Raw genomic sequence first — 16,841 nt, 5'->3', positions numbered from 1 at the left:
AAACGCAGCAATAAATTTACCACCTCACTTCTGAATAATTTGCTGTCAGGAGCTCTGCGTAAGCAGAGAACTGAATTAACGAGGCTTAATTAACATTAATGTTGTGACAGATCTCAACCCTAGTCGGAAATCCCCCATCCTCGCAGCCCAGGCCGTCGCCTGCTGCTTCTGGGCTCGTGTGGGAGGTGACAGGCCCAGGGAGGGTTCTGGGGGCTGTTGATGGACCTAACGGGGGCGCTGGGGGGGCTGCCTCTTTTCTAGGATTAGGAGGGATTTGGGATCTGGGGCTGGAGGCTTGCAGGAGATGAGAACGGGAAGCCAGGGGCCTCTGCAATTCCAATTCCTAAGGAGCTTTCAGGCTGTCCCTCATCCCTGCCTGGCGCAGTGGCATGGGCCTTGGGGTCTGAGTGGCCATTTGCCACTCACATGCTGACTCACCCCACCCCTCTGTTAGCAGAGGGACAGGGACCTCAGGGGATTCATGAGGTCCCTTGTAGAGAACAGAGGTGTTCTGGGATATTCATTTCTGCCATCCCATCCCGAGTGTGAAAGCGAATGTGGCTCAGTGATTACTTTGCACTGTGCTCATCATCCCATCTAATCTTCCCATAGCCCTTTGAGCAAAGGATTGCTATAACCCCATTGTACAGATGAAGAGCCCAAGGTACCGATAAGGGGCAGTGATCTGCCCACAGTCACATGGATAGTCAGCAGGAGTGAGGGGACCACAGCCACCCACTGCACTCCCTGGAGAGCAACTGAGGATCCAAAGAGCCAAGGTGAGAGGAAAGCTCAGGCCATAGAGGCCAAGCTGGGGTGGGCATAGGGCCTGGCAGCCATGTTTGTGGAACCAATCTATGAACGATGGAGAAAGGGGAGGAGTGTGTCCCACCAGAGAGGCCCACATACCTGTTTCTCAACCACAAAGACTTATTAAGCTGCCCCCAAGTGCCCAGTCTGTGACAGGCTCTGGGGAAGAGATAACTGCAGTGAAAGGTACCACCCTGGTCTTGGGATTGGTACCACAGTCTACTCTTGGCTTTCCCCCAGGGCACCCAGCTACGGTCTGGCACAAGGTGGACACACCGTAATTTATCATTAATGACTGCCATTATTAATATTAATGGGGAGGACACTTGACCAGAACCAACTTTAGGAACCAGCAGGAGGCCCAGCTCCCACTCACCTACCCTGACTGGCCATCACCCTGCACGTGTCCCAGGTCACTGACCAGGAAGGGCCATGGTAAGATCTTTGGGCTCCAGCCTCGTCTCCAGGCGGGGATGGGCTCCTAAAAGACGGGCCGGTTGAAGTTTTCGTGTTAAGGATCTGCTTGTGAATAGTATGGGGAGGAAGGTAAGGATGGAGGCCGGGACGGGGGCAGATCTACCTACAGAGTGTGCCCCCTCCTCAGCCCTGCCAAGCCCCACATACCCCTAAACTCCAGCCACCCCTCACCTCCTGACTCACACACTAGCCCCATGACCTTGAGGAAGCCGCTCACTCTCTTCTACCTTATTTTTCTCCCTCTGTAAGATGGGGGATAAAGCACCACCTCTCTTACGGGGCTGATGTGAGGATCCAATGAGATGCCATCTGGCACTGAGTAAGGTCAATAAATGATAGCTGTGATTACTGATAACCCAGAGATTAGTGCAGTGGAGACCCAGCCCCGTCAAGTGCCACGGAGGAACTAGGTGGGCTTGGGGGTGTCTCTGGCCTACAGGACTGCTCTAAGGCGGCAAGATCATCAAGGGGGCTCTGTATGGCCCCTGTAACAGACCTGGGACCCGTGAGGCCTCTCAGAACAGAATCAGAAAGAATTTTCTCTCTGGAAATAGAAAGAACTGCTGTATGTTTTATGAAGAAGTGAGGTTTCCATCCCAGGAGGTATGCAAGCAGAGGATCCATCCATTCATTTAACAAGCATTCACTAGACTCTGCGTCTGTCCTGGGCCCTGTGTTGGGCATGGAGGGGGAAAGGGGTTGTGTGTGCTAGAAAAGAGAGCACGAGACCTGATGATGCCTGGAGAAACCCACATTCTAAAAAGAGATGCTGAAGGTGCTGAATGGACCCTGGAGCAGTCCTCTCCACCCTGTCAGAGCCTAGAGGAAAACCAAAAGGTCTTGTGCCATGAAGGGGTCTTGGGAAACCCCTGGGCAGCTCAAGGAGGGACTGAGCTCTGGCCCTGCAGGGACTGAGCTGGACCCTACCTGCTCTGGGCCCCCCATGGCCCCAGAATCCCAAGGGCATCGAGGTGTCCACGCTCTCCTTGCCCTGGTCCACACTGATCAGAGCTCAGCCCCAGCCCCCAGAGCACCTGCCCAGCCCAACACTCAGTGAGGTGTCCTTGGGGGGAGGGCCCTGCCACACAGGGTAAGAAGGGAGGAGTGGCTGACTCTGCTTGGGCAGGGGCAAGGGCATGGTCAGTTCCAGGCAGGTGATGGGCTCACCCCATTGCCCATTTTCCTGCCCCGCAGCACCCACACCCCCACCACCGCCGTTCCCGGGGAGCGGGCTCCAAGGAGCCAGCAGCCAGACCACCAGCTGCTGCCCCTCCCCATACAAACCCTGGCCACAAAGCACCCTCTCCCCCAGCTCTGCCCGCCTGCGGTGACAGCCTCTTGGCACCAGCTCTCCCCTTCCCTCCATCTGTCAGGAATCGGTGCAGACAGACTGTGAGAACCACAAGAGGAAGTAGTGGCTCTGTTTGGACCCCTCCCCCTCCCCCCTGCCTCTCCAGCGCTCTCCCCCTCCCCCCACTGCTCTACCCCACTGCCGTCCTCTTTCCCCCTCCTCCCTGTGTCTTCCTTTCTCTTCCATCTGTCTCCATCTTTTCCTACTGATGAAGACATTGACAAAGTGGGAGTGGGGGGGGAGAGGGCCATCCAGCCAGTGACCCCGCACAGCATGGCCACTCACTTCTTTTCAGCCCTTCATCCTGTGGGATTGTGGGCTTGGTGTCTCCAACTGTACAACTTATACAGTAAATCCAGCCAGGCCCACCGCCCAGGGGATACTAGGAGCCCCTGAGGCAACATGTGGAAAGGGCTTTGTAAACTGTAAAGCCTTGTGCAGGTGTTTGGTGTCCCCAGCTTCTTCCTATTTAATGTGGGAATAACTCATCTTGGGAGTAGTAAGGCCAGAATGGGACATAAAAAAAAAAAAATGGGAAAAGGCCTTGAAGACTATAAATGACAGCAGGAAGGCAAGTCAGGGTCATAGAGGCAAGTCAGGCTCACCATATTACTGTGAAGGGAGCCAGGGAGAGCTGGAGACTGAGGCCCAGACAGAGCAGTCACAAAGCTATGTTAGAGGCAGGAACAGAACAACGGCCATGCCACCCAGCCCTGTTGACACCAGCACCCCAACCAGGGTGCTCCAGCTCCTCCAGACCCTCCAAGGGGCTCTCTTTCTCCTTCAGTTCTCCCAAAACATAGGGAACACTCAGCTTTTTCCTTGATCTCAAGTGAGCCCTGCCCAACTGTCAACAGAACCCAGAAGCAATGGGGCCACCTTGCCACAGACCTGGAGGGGGTTTGCAGGGTGCAGGTAGCCTGGCGCTTTTAGTAGTGAAACCAGGACAGTGGTGAGCAAGCCGCCACCCTGCACGGGAATAAGCTCTTGGCAGCTCCAAACTGCTCAGCAGCAAAGGCAGGCGTGGGCATTTCCTCTAAAAAGAGTAGAATCCATGCTCACTCCTACCCCCTGAAGTGTGGCCCAAGTTCCCAGGGGCCAAATGGAAAGAAAGTTCTGGTCTCAGGGTCTCAGGGCCCTGCAGGGATGTGCCTGAGAGAAAGGGGAAGTGTGTTGGGCCCTCTGACCCTTTCATCACCAAAGTAACTTGAAGTTCAGAGAAGTGAAGCCGGTCACTTGAGGTCACACATTGAGTCAGGCAGTCAACATTCAGAAGACAGGGCCTGCTTTCCATCTAGAGACCCTCCCCCAGGTCCTGGCAGGGCACTGGCACAGACACCCCACCCCCCACACTGAAGTTTGGAGCTCAGATTCAAAGCCTCCACACTCGAGGTGCTTCCCTAGGGCTCTCAGAAGCGCCAGTGGCCCACACGTACAACATGAGGGGTACAAACAGAGTGGCAGGGACACTAGGCATATGCAAAGCCAGAGGACCCCACCCCTCCTTCCTCCCCTCTCTCCTCCTCCTCAGGCCCTGGCCACATCCCCTGCCCCATTCCCCTGAGGCCTGTGGTCTGGTGTGAACCAGACTCTTAATCAGAGCATCCTGGTGCAGAGTGGCAAGGACAGAGAGAAACACAGGGATGGACAGCCCGGAGGAAGCCCAGACCCATCTGGGGCTGGAGGGAAAATCTCCCTGGAAACAGTGACTCTTGAGGTAAAGAGCAGTTGGACAAGCAGAAAGCTTTCCAGGCAGAGGGAACCATATGTAAGAGTACGATGCCCCTGGGACGTTACTCCTCATTCTGGGTACTGCTGGAGCCTAAAGTCATGGCATTTGGGGGGCAAGTAGATGGTGAGGTCTGGGGCTGGAGAGAAGCCAGCTGCGTGTCTTAAAGGGCCCTGATAGTCAGTCAAGCAGACTTGATCCTATGGGTGTAGACGTCACTGTAGGGTGCTGAGCAAGGACAGGACAAAGCTCTGCGTGCTTAACAGCATTTGGCTGCAGAGCAGAGAACGGATTGGAGGGAAAGGACAGATTTAGGCTGGCACTGCTCTACCGGTCTAGGAATGCCACGGTGGGATAGGAATTGGCAGGGGGCAGGGGAGGAATCTGAGGACTTGGCAACCCTTAGCAGTGAGGGAGAGAGGTGGTGACGACTCCTAGGTTCCTAACTGAGTGGTGTCCACACCGTGAACTGGTCCCAGGGGCAGAAGAGGCCACCCATAGCCCGGAGTACCTATGTGCTGGGTCACAGATCACTGTGGCGTCTAGGGACTGCGGCCCTGCTAACCAGGAGACCAAGATGTCTGTAGAGATATCACTTTACGTCTAGGCATGGCACACCTATCTTCACTCTCCCTGCCCTGGGAAGCAGGTCACTGTCACAGGAGGTGGCCAGCATTTATAGAGCCTCAGAGTGTGCAGCCTGCCAGGCCCCAGCCCCAGTGGCTCAAGAGGGGAAAGGGCCTTACCTGAGGTCTCATGACATGTCACCTGTCACAGCTGCGAAGGGACGCTGAACAGGCTTGTGGGGTGAAGGGGTGAGGCAGTCTCTCAGAGCAGAGGCCCCAGAAACAGAGCTGGTCACAGGAGGCAGGGCTCGTCTTACTGAAAAGGAGGACAGATTTTCTAACAGGAAGAGCTATCCAGGAATAGAAGAAGTTATCTGGTCAATTAGTGTGCTCCGTGTCCCTGGAGGTATTCAGGCAGAAGCTGGACACCCCTGACTCCAACCTCCAGGGCTGCTGAGGGAGCTCTTGCATTGGGAGGGGGTGGGAAGGATCCTCTGGCCAAATGAGGCTGCAGCTCCAGCCCCAGGAGCCACAGCTGACTCATCCATTCACTGAACACACGCTCACCAAGGCCTGCTCTGTGCCAGGCTGGGGACAACGGGTACCAGCAGTGGGCAGAGCAGAACCAGAGAAACCTCTCTCAACCTTCTCCACCCCTACCTGGAGCGGAAGGGTGCAGCTGGAGCTGGGCAGGGGCAGAGTATGGAGGGCCCAGCTGCCCACACTCTGTGTCACGGGTCTGCATCCTCCCCGCTAACGGACTGAGCGCCCTTATCTTCCTGGGCACATCTGAAGCACAGGGCCAAGGGCTGGGCAGGGTCAGACGCAACACGGCCTCCTTCTGAGCCCTCCCACCCCTCCCAGAGGTCTCGGAGGCTCTGGACTCATTTCCTAATGAAGTCCCTGGAAGGACTTTTCCTAATTAAATTAGGACAGTAAGTTCTGGCCTGGGGCCACAGGGAAGAAGCGGGGACAAAGGAGCCTTTTTGGGGGGCTCCCTGGCTCTGCCCATTCCATGCGACAGTGCAGCAGCCCGGCATAGGAGGGGATTCCTGACGGACCGACTGGAGATGGGGGCTCAGACAAGGAGGTCAACATGCACCTAGCAAATCTTGAATTGAGCGCTGACCGTGCACGAGGCATTGCAATTCGTGTTCCTCCTAAATTAACTCACACAGTCCTCCACCTACCTTGTGGGGGAGACATTGATGGCTCCATTTTACAGATGAGACAAGGGCTCAGAGAGGCGAGGTAACTTGCCCAGGGTCCCCCAGCTAGGAAGAAGTGAAGTAGGGACTTGCACCAGGGCCCCCAACTAGAATGCGGAAGAACTACAGGGGAAACCTGGGTCCGGCTGACACTGGGTCAGCGGGCACTCTTGTTCCTGACCCTTGAGAAGAGGCAGCTGTGGCAGGCAGGGGCGGGGGAGAGGAGACCATCACGGTGTAGCTGATACGAAGTCTGTCTGGCTAGCTCACAGGTATTAAAGAATCGGTCTAGTCACACTCAGCAGGAAAATAAACAGACAGAAACTCCCAAGTGGATGTAGTGTGTTTTATATAGTTTAGGCCACATCCCCTGTGTGAGGGCTTGGAATTCACAGCCCCTGCTCTGGAACTCCTGGGCCCCAGGAAGGGGTGGCTCCTTGCAACCCCCACAACCTTGAGCCTGGCCATGACGGATTCCGGCTCCTGTGAACAACCTGGCTCTTAGGGAAAACAAAAGCTACCCAGAGAACTGGGTCTGAGAGGGATGCCCTACTCCTAATGAGCAGAGACCCCACGAGAGGCAGGGACCTGCCGAAGTCACTGGGCAAGGTGGGAGCTGGGGTGGGGCAGGGGTGGATCTGTCATCTGGGTCAGAGTTTACATCAACCTCAGCCTTCGGGGTGGGGGTGGGTGGGGGCCGGACAGAGGGCCGCAGGCTGGGGCTTAGTGGGGAGGGGCTGCTGTGGCGTGGCAGGGGGCAGGCTGGGAACAGACTGCTGGCGCCTCTCCAGCTACAAATAATTCTCTGCCACAAACACCCAGTGGGGGACTTGGGCTTTGGCTTGGCTCGGCTGTCTTGGCGGGCGTGGGAGGAAGAACGTCACCCTGACCCCGCAGCCATCGTATATCCAGAATGTCATCTCCCCGCTGCTGCACACCCCTCTCATGGAGCACACACACCTATACACGCATATGTGTGCTGCTGCACACGGCTGAGAGAGGGCTCTGTGGCTGACGGGGGCAGCAGATGGCAGCTTGGGGTCCAGGAAGTAAAGGAGGGAGGGACAAGCACTGGCCTGAATGTCCCTGGATTCAGGCCACCAGGAAAGCCCACCCTTGGCCTCCAGCTATTCACTCGAGCAGCTTAACCTGGCCCCGACGGGGCCTTCCTGCCTCTCATCAGCTGCCAACTCTCTGATGTTAACCTGGCCTTGTTGGTGAACTCGGGCCCTTTCTGGATAACTAACCATGCCAGGCCTTCTGGTTAACCAGTTCTCCTGGTCCCCCTCTGCTTAGCCGGCTCCCTCAGGCCACCCCAGAAGCAGTCGCCCTGGGGCCCCCAAAGCAGATGGGAGCAGAGTGACAGGGTTCCTCCAGACCCTCCCAGTCCGAGAAGCTGCTGCACTCCGAGTTCTCCCAGGCAGCCGAGTTCTCCCAACTGGCCAGTTGACCTACATCTCTCCTGCTGCCTTTCCGGCAGCGGCCCCTCTTGTGTCCTTGGTGGAGGAGGAGGGAAGCTTCTGACAGTCCCCTCTGCGTGGCCGTTCCCTGGACAGGGATCACAGGCTAGGGAAGGGGAACAGGGATGCTCGATTCCAGGGCCAGGTTCTGAGCAGGACATCAGTCTGCACACCTCTGAGACGTGGAGTTATTACCCTGTTTCACAGACCGAGGATCTAAAGCTCAGAATAGAAGACCCACACCAGGGACCCCAGCTAGTCATGGGGCTCATGGGTCTGTTTTTGCCCATTACTGCAGGGTACCTGGCACAATCATGGGTAGAGGAAAAAGGCAGGAGGGAAAGCGGCCCAAGGAACCTGGGGCTGATTTCTGGAAGGAGATCCTACAAGGTCCACTGCCCTCCAGAATCCACCCACCATCCAGCAATGCTCCCGTAACCCTTCCCAGGCAGTAAGGAGCTCGAAGGTCCCCACCCCCAGGCCAGGACTGGACCTGACCCAGCTCCAGGGAGAAGTCTGCTTGGATTGCTGGTTGTAGTGCAGGTGGAGCAACGACCAATGGGTAAAGGGGAATAAAGTTCAGAGAGGGCGAGACACTTGCCCAGGGTTACTCAATGAGTTAGAGGGCAATACAGAGCAACTATTATGATGTGGGAATGGATTCTACAAATATCTGGAGAAGAATGAAGACTGGTTTTGTTCCCTTTTGTTTTCTTTGGTGGGGGTGTGGAATCCTTGAGGCCAGAAACACAGTTGTCCTTTCTCCTTGCTTTGCTTCGTGTGGCCCAGATATGGCTACTTTGTCTGCTGCACGGGGATGAGATGAGGGGGCCCTGTGCTCCAGGGAGTCCTGCAGGCCGCCTGGCTGGCTGGGAAGGGCCGTGGGGATTTAGGAGTGTGGCCGGGAGGTGGGAAAGCATCACCTCGAGAAAGCACTTGGTAAGGATGAAAATGGATGTGCTCGGCAATGTCTTTCCTAAGAATCCATCTTTAGGACAAATGCACAACGGTATGCAGTACAAGGATGTATATCCCAGCGCTGTGCAGAACAGGACAAAAAACAGAAGCAACTGAACACATGTCTATTAATAGGAGACGGTATAGTTAAGTCATGGAAGTTTCCTGCATTGGATGACTGACTGGCCCCAGAAAACAATGATATGACTCTACTGTTATTGACAAAGAAAGTCATGTTGACATGAGGAGAAAACAATTAGCATTAACATATCCTCATTTTTGTTAAAAGAAAAAAATATGTGTGTTCATGCACACTGGCTCACAAGCAGAGAGAAACCTCTGGGAGGCGATGCTGCTTACATGATGCTATAACCGAGGCTGACTGTCATCTTCTTTTTGCTTCTCTGTATTGCTTGTGTTTTTCTTAATATTACAAGTATAAAATTACTTTTATATAATCAAAGTTACTTCCATTGGAAAAATAAATAAAATCAATGGAGTTGGGGGGCGCCTGGGGGTCTCCGTCAGTTGAGTGCCTGACTTCGGCTCGGGTCGTGATCTCACAGTTCATGAGTTCAAGCCCTGCGTCAGGCTCTGTGCTGACAGCTCAGGGCCTGGAGCCTGCTTCGGATTCTGTGTCTCCCCCTCTCTCTGCCCCTTCCCAACTTGTGTGCACACACTCTCTTTCTCTCTCTCAAAAATAAATAAATACATTAAAAAAAAAATCAACTGAGGTGGGTTTCGGTTTCAGCACTACCAGGAACTGACTGTGTGGCCCTGGGGGAGCCTCATGCCTTCCCTCAGCCTCAATTTCCTCATCAGGAAAATGGGGATGATAATTTAACTCCCACACTACTTCCTTCCCAGGGTGGCCATGAGGCCTAAACTAAAAAAGGCCATACTGAAGTTCTAACAGGCTGAGAGGGCTGGGACTGAAATAGTCTCTAGGGGAGTCTGGATGGCTCAGCTGGTTAAGTGTCTGACTTTGGCTTAGATCATGATCTCTCAGTTCGTGAGTTCAAGTCCCACGTCAGGCTCTGTGCTGACAGCTCAGAGCCTGGAGCCTGCCTCAGATTTGGTCTCTCCCTCTCTCTCTGTCCCTCCAGTTTGCACCCTCTCTTTCTCTCAAAAATGAATAAACATTTAAAAAATTAAAAAAGGAAAAAAATAGTCTCCAGAGTGGCTGGGATAAAGTTCCCTGTGGCACCTCAAGGCCAGTGACCAGGGGAGGATGCTGGCCACATGACTACTCCCACGGACCCAGACTGGTAGTCCCCAGAGAAGCTCTGGGCTGTCTGTTTCCATGTTCTAAGGGGCAGGTTACACGTAGAGGGCATGAGGGTCACAGGGACTGGGAGCCTCATGGCCCTGCCCCTCTTAGGGGGCTCTCCCAGTCACCAGAGGGCATCCCAAGGGGCCTGATGTATGCTGGGCTCTCTACCCCCAAAGCAGCCAGCTTGTGGGCCTCTGGGCTGGGTCCTGCCAGGGACACAGAGGTCACACCAGGTGCAGCAGGTGAAGAGCTCACAGTCAGGGCCCTTCCTGAACCACTCGGGCTGAGGGGCTATTCCTGGGGTCTGTGACATTCGGCAGCTTATGAGAGGAGCCGGACAGTCATGGCTGGGGATTAAAACTGCTGCTCAGGAGCCTAGCTCATGCTTGAGGCCTCCCAGGGGCCAGTGCCGCTCAGGAGAGAGCTCGAACACCCACTCACAGGGGCTGGCAAGAGGGATGGCTGGGATGCCTGGAAAGGAAGCAAGGCCCCTCGGGCCACCCTCGCTGTTGTGACTGGGATGTGTGAGCACACATGACTTCCTTTCACTTGTGATAGACTGCAGCGGACAGGTGTGGCCCAGTCCTGCCATGGACCAGCCGGGCTGCCCGGAGCAAGTGACCTCATCTCTTGCAGCCTCAGCTCTTCCCTTTGTGAAGTGAGGTGATGTTTCTTTACGGGACTGGCTGAAGGAGGTCTTGCAGAAGGAAGTCCTCAGCAGCAAGCACGCTCATTAATTCCTTTTATAATTCACATGGTTTTGGAGGAGCAATACAGGGGCAGGGAGGGCCCAGGGTGGGAGCCCCAAGCCGCTTCTTGTGAGGATGCCTGTGCCCAGGCCTCATCCTGAGAACACCGTGCTCCCTGACCCAGCAGGGAAGAGAGAGGCCAGCGGTGGCAGATGGGACAGGGGAGCATGCTGTCATGACTCAAGTCCGGCGCAGGAAGTGAAGTCACCCTGGTTCTGAGAATGGGTGCTTGGTGACATCTAGGGCCCATATCTGGACACCGGGGCCTTGGAAAAGCACCCAAGCTTGCAGGGTGGGCATTGAGAAGCCCACATACCCATGCAAGGAGGCAGCCCAAGGCCTGTGTGACCATCAAGAAGCCACTGGCACTCTCCGGGCTTCAAGTGGCCCAGCTCACAAGACGGGGGCTAAGGTCCCTCAAGTAGATACCCAGCTTCCTTCTTGGTCCTCAAGGGCCCCCCATGTGACCCATATCAGCTTCTCACCCTCAAAAGTAGATGACATTTCCTCAACCATGTTTATTCATCCACATGCCATCCTCCAAACACTTCCTCTGTGCCAGACCCTGTGGGTCACCTCAAAGTGCTCAGACACTCCCTAGTAACCTGGGCTTCCTAGGATGGGCTCTGACAAGGGCGAACAAAGCCATTGGCATCTAGACACAGAAGAGGTTGGAGAGCTGGGGAGGGCTTCACAGAGGTTGCCACGAGCTAGGCGTTGAAGGATGGGTGGTCATCAGGGAAGCAGGTGCAAAGACCTAGAATCAGGCACATGCAGAGGAGGCTCAGAGAAATGAAGACCACGCTTTGATGGTCTCGATGGATGGTCCTGATGACTTGGGCTCTTGAACTTTCCTGGAGGAAACATCCTTCAACTCCTAGAGCAATGCATCTGTATCAGTGACAATTTGCCATCGTACAGGTGGAACGGTAATCTCCACCTCACAGGCAATGGCCAAGAGAGGCCTTGGAGACTGTTGAGGGCCACACCCGTGAGACACTGCGCAAGGAGCACCATATGTTGGTGCTCCACGGCAGTCTCCAGAGAAGAGAGTCCCTCCCAGGCCACAAACCTATAGCCTAGGGAGGAACTGAGGGACATCGCACACCTACTAACCCACTTTCTCTACATCCTCCGAGCCCCCCGCCCTCTGACCCCAACTTGGGAAAAGAAGAGTCTGAGGAAGCGTCCAGGCTCCGGAGCAGATGGACTCAAGTCAAAGCTTGGCTCCACCACTTCAGCCTCATAACATTGCCAAGTCACTTCTCTTTGAGCCTCAGTTTCATCATCTTTAAACTGAGAATAAGAAAATAGCCCTCATAGGGTTGTGAGTAGCAAAGCTAATGAATGCAAATTGCCCCACTCTGTGGTAGGCAAGCGTTAGGTAGACAATGTCGGTTAGGAGCAATTCCCTCTAGGGAACTACTTCTTTTGAGTCCCTAGTGCCCAGCATAAGAGCAGACAATGTGGAGGAGGATCTGAGGCTGAGAGAAGAACAAGGACATGCTGCAGGAGCTCTGGCACAGGAGAGCTGGAGGACAACGGGTCAGGGAAGGCAACCTGGCCAGGGGTGGCATCTCCACCGGGCCCCCAAAGACGCGGAGATCTGGATATGCAAGATCTGGGAAGGGGGAGGGGCAGGTGTTACCAGCGCTGCTTCGAAGTGGGGCTACAGGGGAGCCTGGGTGGCTCAGTCAGTTGAGCATCCAACTTCGGCTCACGTCATGATCTCTTGGTTCCTGGGTTCGAGCCCCAGGTCAGGCTCTGTGCTGACAGCTCACAGCCTGGAGCCTGCTTGGTGGATTCTGTGTCTCCCTCTCTCTCTCTGCCCTTCCCTCGCTTATACTCTTTCTCTGTCTCTTCCTCTCTCAAATAAATTTAAAAAAAGAAGTGGGGCTCCAGGTCTGGCTTCCTGGGGGCGGAGCTGGCCCAGGGCGCTGACTACTAACCCTGGAGCAAGGAGAGCTGGATTCCATTTGGTTATAGCGCTTGAGGGGGCACAACCAGGTCCTATACTCTCCTACTCCTCATCCTTTCCCCAGGGGGCATCTGTCTGGCTTCTCCTGCTGCTGGTATTTCCCCAGGGAGGGAAAACTGTCAAGCCAGACAACTAGGGAGGATGAAGCTAACCAACCCTGAGCCTACTGCCCTGGAGGGCGGGGGGCGGGGAGGGGTATTGGCTGCAGTCTTGAGAAAGCAAGGGGCTCACAGAGGACAACTCTGTCCAGGGAAGGCCTATGGGAAGACCCTGGGGGAGGGTCTTTAGCAAACACTCCCAAGGCCGCAGAGGCTGGCCGTGAAGCCCCAAGCCTGGATCTAGAAGAAGGAAAGCTGGGGCCTGCTGGGCTTCCTTCCTTTCGCAGGCACAGCCAGGAGGAAGGGAACACAGGCCAGACAGGATGGAAACCAGCCTCGGGGCCAACACAGGACCTGAGGGAGGCCATCCTCTGCATCTCCCAGGCTGTAGGCCACCATCCACTGAGACCAATCAGGCCTGTTTGACTGTTTCTTCCCTCAGCCCTTCCTTGGGCACCTTTCTGCCACTTCCAGGTCCATCTAAAGGGCCTTGGGACCACATCCACCATTACTGAGCAACCCACTGGCTGAGGGCAAGCCCCAGTGCAAGAATCTTCAGACATCTGGCTAAGCAAATGGAGGCAGGGGGCAGAGGGTCTTGGGTGGCCCGCAGAGACCCCAGCAGTCAGGTTCCTAGAGACCTCAGTGAAGCTCCTCCCTCTGAGGACCATCACACCCAATACCACTCATTGAACACCTGCTGCTCACCAGGCACAGTGTCTCATTGGCACATAATCCTCAGAATATCTCTGGGAAGGAGAGACTATCATCCATCACCCCCAAGGCCTAGCAAACAAAGGTCACGGCTGGGATAGAAAACCATGTGTGTCTGATTTAGGGTCCCACTGAGTTATGATTTCAACATGGCTCCCTAAGTCCCTTCTCACTCTCTTCACTCCTGTATCCTGGCCTTGGGAATAGAGGGTAGTAGGGAGGCCTTCCTGGAGGAGGGGACACCTGCACTGAATCTTCTAAGATGGCAATAAGAAGGTAGCCAGGGAAGGGAGCAGAAAGAGTGTCCCAGGCAGATGTAATGACATGTGCAAAGGCCTGGAGGTGAGAAGCAGTAGGGAGGCCAGAGCGAGACAGAAGCTGTAGTTCAGTGTTATGGGCTCAAAGGAAGAGGCTGGAGGGGAGTGGCAACAGGAGCCAGTCACAGAGAGCCAAATGCAGAGATGGGTAAGCTGACTTCATCCTGAGAGTATGTGGAAGCCTCAGGGAGACTGAATGGTGGCGTTGCCTGCTCATATGGGAAGTCACAGTCCGGAGAGGAGTAATACTGTCTGTCTGATGAGTCCATCCAAAAAGAATATGAAGCAGGAACTAGGGTCTGGGGTGTGAGAATGAGGCCAAGGCCAGGCAGCCCTCTGAAGGCCAGATGCCAGCTTCAAGCCCCAGCTGGGAGCTGTGGCCGAGCTTTAATTATTTACAAGGCTGCCTCCCAGCAAGCCTTGGTGCTCCTGCAGCCTGGCCTTGCTCAGCTAATGAACTCTCAGCCATGGGAGACCTCACTGCAGCCACTCTTTATTAAATCTGGGATGGAGGGCGGATGGGGGCTGGGGGAACAAGGGGCAACCGGAAGAAGCCTGAACAGGTGGAAGAATTTGAGCACAAACCCAGTCTACCTGTAGACACCCAGCCTGGCCCCAAAGAGGAGCACAGAGCTAGGGGTGTGAGGGTGGGGATGGGGGAGGCCTGACGTCATCTCAAGGGGGGAAAAGGAGATCTGGGAGGACCTGCCTGAGGTCACCAGCTAGTGCTTGGGGCAGCCAGGGTGCCATAGTTGGCCACTTGTGTCCACACCCCAGCAGTTTCACTTAAAAATCAGATACCCCTGGGCCAGTTACTTAGCTGCTCTATTCCTTTGTAAAATGGGGCTAATGCAGGTACTTCAGAGACCTGCCCCGTTTTACAGAACCAAGGATAATGAGGTGACATGTGAGGAATCTCAGCACAACGCCTGGGCCAAAGCAAGGGCTCAGTCACTGTTCACTGTTGTTGTTACTCTGGGTGGAAAGGGCTGGCCAGAGACCAGTACCCCGGTCTCTGTCCCCAGACACTAAGGAGCAACAGGAAACTGAGGCCAAGGAGCCAAATGGCCTACGTGACCCAGGTCCACAGCCAGCGATCCCACCCCACTTTGCCTGGCTGGGCTGCTCCTGGGCTTCCTTGAACCTGGTCCTCAGGCTTCCAGCCTTTTCCTCCACTTTGAAGCTTTCTGAGCCGGGAGCTGAAGCCCCATGAGCATTTCACTTCCCCATCCTCCCGGCTCTACCAGTGTCTCTGGTAGGTGCCAAGTCCCACCCACTGTGGATGAAGATCAGGACTGAGTTCTTGCTCCAACCCTGAGGAGCCGTGTGACTTTGAGGGGGAGTCATTTCACCTCTCTGAACTCCTGTTTCCTCCTCCACAACATGGGGACCTCACCACCTAGTTTTAAAAGGTAAGCCCTGAGCGAATGAAATTAGTTACCATCTCTCAATGCCTGGCTGCGCTCTCCTCTCCTCCAGGAAGTCTTGCTTGGCCTCCTCAACATAAAAGCCTCCTCCCTCCAGTCTCCATCAGGTATTGGTAGTCACAGGCTGCATTCTGGCCCCTTTGGGACCTTGCACTCATTCTGCCACGCACAGACTTCACTGACAAAGGGCAACACCTATTTTGCAGGCCCAAAGAGGCCCAGAGGTGGGGGAGCTCAGGCTCTCTCAGGGGTAGAAGGGTTGGAGTGCCAAAGGAAGGGGGCCAAGATAAGGCAGAGAAACCGCTCAGGGAGGAGCCAACAGACTTAAGGGGAAGGTACTTCAAGGAAAGGCAGGTTGGGCAGGCAGCCCACAACGGGGGGAACTCCCCACATGAGGAAGCAGAGAATGACGAAAGACCACACTTGAACACGTAGCCCAACCCAGCCGTCCAAAGCCCCTGCCCCCATTCCTCAAGATTTCTCTTCGCGGCTCCTGGAGTCCCTTTCTAAGGAGGTATGGACTCATCCATTCCCTTCTCTCCGCCAACCCTGTCTGAAGACCTTCCACACGTATAACCCATGATGGAGGAACGGCTGCCCCACTTGGCATAGGAGGAAACGCGCTCAGAAAAACTAAGCCACGAAGGACTGATAACTTGATACTAACAGCAGAGCCCCCACCGCTCCCATTCCAAGCCCTCAACCTCATTTGCTTTTCTGTTCACTAACTCTTCACCTGTGACTTCACTCCATCCACCTCGGAAGAAAAGCAGGGGCCCAGATTGGCCATGAGAGCTCTCCTGGTCCCATCTGGGGCCACCCGTTCCTTGCAATACAATGGCCTTGGGAAATAAATGGTGAGGGTTATGACTGGGCTAAGAATTAAATTCAAGCTCTTACTCAGCAGCTCAATAGCTCAACTTATCTCTCAGTGCCTCAGTTTCTTTTGTCTGTAAAATAGGGCTGTTCCAAAGATTAAAGGAGTTTATACAAGATAAGCACTTACCACGGTGCAGACGCACAGCTCATGGTTAGCACGTTAGTCTCATTACTTCCAAGTACATTACTAGAACTGGTCCTCAAAAACGGGGCAAGGACGATTAACCCACGCCCACGCCCAAGTGGTCAGGTGAGCAGATGGAGACAGGAGGAGACGGGCCAAGGCACAGAACCAACTCTGAGTTGGGTCTGAGAGTGAATCCAGAGGCTGACTGGCAAACCCAGGGTAAAAACAAAAAACAAAAAAAAAAGAAAACCCACAAAAGGCTCAAGGACTCAACACACAGTGCCTGTCCAGGTGTCCCTCCACCCCTCCTGCCACTGTGTGGAGCTGCGGAGCTGTCCACCTGTTGCCCGCCTGCAGATCCCACAGGCCTCCCTGCCCTGCAGGAGTGGGCCTGTTATCCAAAGTGCCCCAGTGCTGGCACACAGCGGGCACTCAGTAACGAGGAATAATGACCACCTGTGTCTGTTTCTAAAGAGTCCTGTGTTTCTGTTCCTGGAAATCACACTCCTTCACGGTAACTGCCTGCCCACTCTCTTCTGTCCCACAAACATCTGGAACCACAAACACCCCAAGAAAGAACTTGCAAAGCTGTAGCACCCGAGTGTACAAACACCACACTCGGCCAAGGAGGCCCGCCACGTGCGCATGGCTACCACCGAGGGTTCACATGCAGCCTCGGGATCCTGGGGCCCTTTCCAGAAAGCAAACCCTTCTTCTTGGC

At 55.0% G+C, this 16,841-nt stretch overlaps 1 protein-coding gene across 12 annotated transcripts in view; it reads right to left on the bottom strand.

The window, feature by feature from the left end:
- Positions 1–16,841, bottom strand: part of LRP8 (LDL receptor related protein 8) — a 75,108-nt gene that overhangs the window by 56,355 nt on the left and 1,912 nt on the right. The window lies entirely within an intron of this gene.

This window comes from Hyaena hyaena, unplaced genomic scaffold, assembly GCF_003009895.1.
Source record: "Hyaena hyaena isolate Hyena2069 unplaced genomic scaffold, ASM300989v1 scaffold_5, whole genome shotgun sequence".
Lineage (NCBI taxonomy): Eukaryota > Metazoa > Chordata > Mammalia > Carnivora > Hyaenidae > Hyaena > Hyaena hyaena.
This window is presented reverse-complemented; position numbering and strand designations above follow the sequence as displayed.